The sequence below is a fragment of the Lolium rigidum genome, chromosome 3 (assembly GCF_022539505.1).
Source record: "Lolium rigidum isolate FL_2022 chromosome 3, APGP_CSIRO_Lrig_0.1, whole genome shotgun sequence".
Taxonomy (NCBI): domain Eukaryota; kingdom Viridiplantae; phylum Streptophyta; class Magnoliopsida; order Poales; family Poaceae; genus Lolium; species Lolium rigidum.
The window spans coordinates 349,583,839-349,589,944 of NC_061510.1; positions in this window are offsets into that span (position 1 = coordinate 349,583,839).

Here is a 6,106-nt window from a genome sequence, read left to right on the forward strand (position 1 = left end):
TGTCAGGTGTGTCAGGACAATGATTACCATGTCGGGATAATGATAGACTTGTCAGACCAATCATTAAGCTGTCGGTTTGGTCGACTCTAAGCTTTGTCGTCTAACCTGACGTCAGCATCGTTGTGGCATGGGTAACGTGGCACATTATGAAGCCAACACGTGTCGGTCTGATGATGAAGCATGCCACGTGGACAAATGGAATAAGGATACATTATTACCCAATAACATCTCAATTGGTGGACAAATGCTCTGTATTAGAGCCGTCACATCATGCTTTTTCTGCAAAGCGACATGCCCACAACGGTCAGTCAACATACAAATCCAGAGCATCCCGAGGATACAAAACTGGGACCGAATCGAAGCAAATTGACGAACGCGAAGTTACGGCCTTGAGCTTGCCGATCTCCTTGATGGTCTTGTTGAGCGCCAGCCGGATCTTGTCGAGGACGAACTGCGCTGCAGAGATGATAATTGCGGGAGTGTCAGGGCTGCGGATCCGGAAGGGGGTCAGGTTCTAGGAGAGGAGGAAGAGGTCTTACTCTTGCTCCGCGCCTCGTCGAGGGCGATGACCTCGTCGACGAGCTCGAAGGGCTTGCCGCGGCCGTGCTGCGAGTTGCGGACGAGGTTGATGTCCGTGCGGAAGAGGTTGATGTCCAGCATAGGGCGGCGCTTGTTCCTATCAGAAGAGGTTAAACAATAGGAACATGCTTTGAAATTGATAAGATTGAAGATTAAAAAGGATAGGGCGGCGCTTGTTCCTATCAGCTGAATTTAGACAGCTGATGAATCGGGATGACGAACTCACCTCATCCCTGCTCGTGTCGTCCTAGTTCGGTTGTCGGTTGAATAGTTGCACTACAAGTCTACGATCGATCCTGCCTCGTGCCCCTATGTTGACCGGGACTAGAGGATAGGATCATGGTAAGAGATTCAACAAAATTAGCTTTGGCGTTATGCCGGTCGGCCCAAAAGAGGGAGAAAAAAAGAACCGCCTCTCACCTGGCGGCGTGAGTCTCAAGGATTCGAGGGAGTCAGGGTGACGTGCGAGTAACGAGCGAAGCTGGGACGGTGTTTGCGGCACAATCGATCAATTGCATTCATGACACATGGGTACGGATGGGTGCTCGTATTCATCGCTCCAAGGCGGAAGCGAGTACGCATCGCCCTCGGACGTGCCATGTTGGGCCAGCCCAGGTAAAGGGCTTCTCTGTATAATTCTCCTTTCTCTATTATTTTCAAAAATAGTTATAGATTTGAAAACATTGTAGGTTTTATAAGTTTTAAATTTGAGAAAAAATCAAAATTGGAAAATGTTCAAAGTTGAAAACTGAGAAATATTCAAATTTGAGAAATGTTGACAGTTCAAAATTGTTCAGAATTGAAAATCATCCAGAATTTTGAACATTTAAATTTTTTAAAAATGTTCAAACTAAAAAAACATATTTTTAAAAACGTTAAGAATCTCCAATAGAAAACAAATAAATAAAAATAAAAATGATAGAAAAACTAAAGAAAACCGCTGGAGTCTTCTGGAATGTTCCTAAAACCGAAAAAAAAAAACTGAACCAGGCAAAACGGTCGTCGTCCCGAAGGTCTTTTCCCTCTGGTTTTTCTTTTCTTTCTGTTTTCATTTTTTGTTGAAAAAGCTGATTTTTTCCGAATAAAAAAAAGCTGATTTTTTCCGAATAAAAAAAAGCTGAATTTTTAACTTCGAACAATTTTGAACTTTGAACATTAATGGAGTGGCCCTACTTGGCAATTACGTCCAAACACACCTACTATGAGTTGTGCATATTTACCTCATGAAAAATAAATGCTTGCCAAATATTGGTTGTGAAATGATGTTTTCTCCCCTTACATATATCAGACTCCATGTTCACCGGACTATAAACAACAAGATTCATGTTCCATCCCGGCATTTCATTCCATGCATGCTCATTGGATTATATAGCAAGGTTCCTCTTTCACTTCTAGCTTCCGTGTATTCGTGTGTTAACGCTTCAGTTCATGTGTCAGTACCACTAGCTTATTACATAAAGCAATTGGTGTTCACGTGAACAAAGATCGTGGTGAGGATGAGGGCAACACCAAATAACTACTATACTAAAGGGTAACAAACATCTTTTTTCTCCTAATTTTGATTTTCTTTTTAGATTAACACTGATTTGACACGTATGTGTTTTTGTGGTTTGATTTTAGCTGCCTTCTTTGTGTGTACGTTTTGGTGCTCTCTAGCAATTTTGTGAGAGCTTCTGAATTTTCTTTTCTTTGTCAGTGTGTTATTTTGGGGTGTTTGTCGTGTGGCCGTAGCTGTAAAAGAACAAGTGAAAGATCGAGATGTCGCCTAGAGGGGGGGTGAATAGGCAATTACAAACTCTTGCGGATTTTTCTTGTATGAATGCGGAATAAAACTATCGTTTAGTTTACAAGCACAAACCCTAAATATGCTAAACTCAACTAAGTGTAACAATAGCAACTAGAGCTAAGCAAGATAGGCACAAGATATATGTAGCACAAGTGATAGCAAGATATATGTACTTCAAGCACGATGGCTATCACAAGAAAAGAGAGCTCGGGTATAGAAATAACCGAGGCACGCGGAGACGAGGATGTATTCCCGTGTTCCCTTGCTTTGCAACAAGGTACGTCACGTTTGGAGGAGTGGAGGTCCCACGAAGGATTCCCCGCGCCACGAAGGCTCACCCTATTCTCCGAACCACACCCACGAAGGATAATGGCCCTTTCCTTATGGTTAGCTTTTCCTCCGCTCCGGAGATGGCAAGCTCCACAACCACTTCACAAGCTCCACGAAGGAGAAGCCCGGGCCTCTTCACAATCTTCTTGAAGAGATCACCGGAGCACCAATCACCAAGCCAACTAGGAGGTCACCCTCCAAGAGTAACAAGCTCACGGTCTCTCACTCGAACAAATCGTGGTGGAGAGCTCAACACTATGCAATGATGCAAAGCAAGAATACCGTAGGTGTTCAAGTCCTTCACACTCAAATCCCACCAAAGCAACGAATGCTAGGATGAGATTGGAGAGGAAGAACAAGGGGGAAAGTCAACCAAAGACTCCAAGATCTAGATCCCAAGAGATTCCCTCACTTAGAGAAGAAACGGTTTGGTGGAAGTGTAGATCTAGATCTCCTCTCCCAAATCCTCAAATATGAGCAACAATGGTTGGAGGAATAAAGGGGGAGAGCAAGTTCTTCAAATAGTAGCAATGGAGGAGAGAGAATGGGAAGAACTACTTGTCTCAAGGTAGGAGAAAGGTATTTATAGCAAGGGAGGAAGAAATAACCGTTGGGGGGAAAAAGACAAAGAAATAGGCAGAAAAACGGCTAAAAAGACAGCCCACCCGGCCAGCAGGCCGGCCGACCGGAGCCTGGGCCGGAGAGGCCGGTGGCCTGCCCGGTCGGACCGGCCCACCGACCGGGGCTGGGCAGAGGCGCGCTGGGCGGCAGAAACGCCTTAGGCCGCGCGGGGGGAAGGGCCAGGCCGCGTGGGCCATGGCGCGTGGAGGCGGCCCGGAGCGGATCCGGCTGGGCCAGGGAGGCAGCCAGGCCGCGGGCTGAGGGCGAGGCCTGTCAGGCCGAGCGGCGCGCGCCAGGCCGCCTGACGGGCCGAAGGCGGAGAGACGGCCCGGTCAGCCATCCGGTCGGACCGGAGGTTCAGCTGGGCTGGCCGGCGCTTGGGCCGGTGGCCGCCCGGTCGACCGAGTGGGCCGGTGACAAGGGATTAACTTGTCAATGCCTATGGATTGTAGGCTAGGGTTTAGTTAGAAGTAGAGGGCAAGTAGATCTCGAAGGTTTCAGCCGAAAAGTACTCGACGAATATGAAAACTAGGGTTTGCAGACAATGATTCGATGATCTTCTCGTCCCTCGACCCCCCTTTATATAGGTGGAGCCGAGGGATTCGTGCTATACAAGGATTACAGAGTCCGGGATGGTTTCTAACTTATCCCGCCAGATTACAAATAACACTTCCTATTACAACTCTATCTTTTCCTTAAATACATCTTGGGCTCTCGAGTCTTCTTATTCTTCGGGTAATGGGCCTTCAATAAACCCCGGGTACTATATTCGGCAGGCCCATTTGGGATGCCTATGTCAGCCGGCGTGCGGTCCGGTCGACCGGTCGGAAACCGGGCAGCCGTCCCCTTTTTTTCTTTTCTTTTTCTTTTTCTTCTTTTACCTTTTCTTTAATAACTATTGCTCCCGAACTCCGATTAACATGAAACCAATTTTGTTGGAAAGATAACGACGAATAGAACCCCAACAAAAAATGGAAATATGGAGACTCCTCAAAGAACATTTTAGATGATTTTTAGAGAGGGAGTCTCCCACCGTCAAGAAACGGTGAAGACGTCCAAACTCGAAAACGCAATAGAAGATGCATGCGTATTCCGTTTTCGATGAACTTGGGCTTGTTGTAAAGCTAGCAACAAGCTCAAGAACCTCACACAGAGAAACACCAAGAAGCAATAAGAATATGCAAAGTATGCAAAGGATTGAGCTCCCTAAGACGATGTGATCAAGTTACTTAACCGAAAGCCCCTCTTAATAGTGCGGCTATCTATCCTATAATCCGGTCTCCCAACATCCACCTTGAGACCGGTAAAAGGAAAACCTAGCAAGTTCATACCTTTGCCTTGCGCATCCCGCTTGATCTTGATGATAACTCTTCAAGCTTTACTCAAGCTGGAATGCCTCACTTGATCAATGTTGCTTCGTGAAGACTCACAAATACTCCCCCATACACTATGATGGGAAAGCCCCATTGATGCACATCTTCACATGTCCATTATCACCAAATGGACGGCAAGCTTCAAGCATTTGATTCACTCAAGATGCTCATCTTGAGCTTGCCCAAATCAACCTTGTATCTTCTCATACTCACATAAGATAGAGCATGACTTTTATCTTCATGGCATCCATACTTGAATCCAACACATTGAGAGCAAGTAGTACCTATGGAATATTCCTTCATATAAACTTAATGAAAACATTAGTCCATAGGGGTTGTCATTAATTACCAAAACCACACATAGGGGCAATATACCCTTACAATCTCCCCCATTTTGGTAATTGACGACAACCACAATAAGAGGGTTTATATAATGAATATTAGTGACAAGTACGCAACTTATCCGAGAATAAGTTGTATACAAGAGGTTGTATTTGATATGGTCAAGTAACACAAAGCAACTAGTCCATATCAAAACCGGCTCTACTCACACAACTACAACAAATGCAATGGATGTGAGTAGAACCAATATATATAGAGAAAACTCCCCCACAATGTATGCACGTGTGATGAACATGAATTCATTACATACATTGTCAAGATTAACCTTTGGAATAGTTTCCACTATATATATACAACCATGCAAGACATATAAATATGGAATGCATGAGAGGCAAAACACTTAAGCACAAACCAAGCTTAAGTATAAAACCATTCCCTTAAACCCTCTAAACTTCTCCCCCATTGGCATCGATTGTCAAAATGGGTGAAAAATTTAGAAGGCCAATATAATGTGAGTTCCTCCCCAAAGTGTGCACTTCTCATAATTTGAGTGGAATCAAGTGCACATATCCAATAATGAATACTTGAAGGAAGTCAAACTATATTGAGGATCAAAGATTGCAAAAAGATAACATGGTGAAATGAGCTTCAACAAGTAAAGCAAGCAATCAAAGATCCAATTGGACAAACAAAGATATCATGATAAGAGAAATATAGTGCTCTAAAAATAAGAAAGCTCCCCAAGGTTCGTGCACAATTTATAATGTTTGCATTTGAATACAATATGCACAAACATGGAATCCTCACTCCCTATATATCATTTAGAACACAACTAAGATAAAGAGAGTATGCTTATCAAGAACAACTTTAATCCAACAATTACGAGATATGAGTGCATGAAGAAAATAAATAAACCAAGCACTCATAAATTTTCTTTACCAACCCAAAAAAAAACAAAAGGGATAAAAGATGGTCGGCAAAGATCAAGGATATCAAGGTGATGGATTAACACTCTTATGTATATGAGTTTCTAAAATGGACAAAATGATCCATAAAGAAACATGCACACACAAGA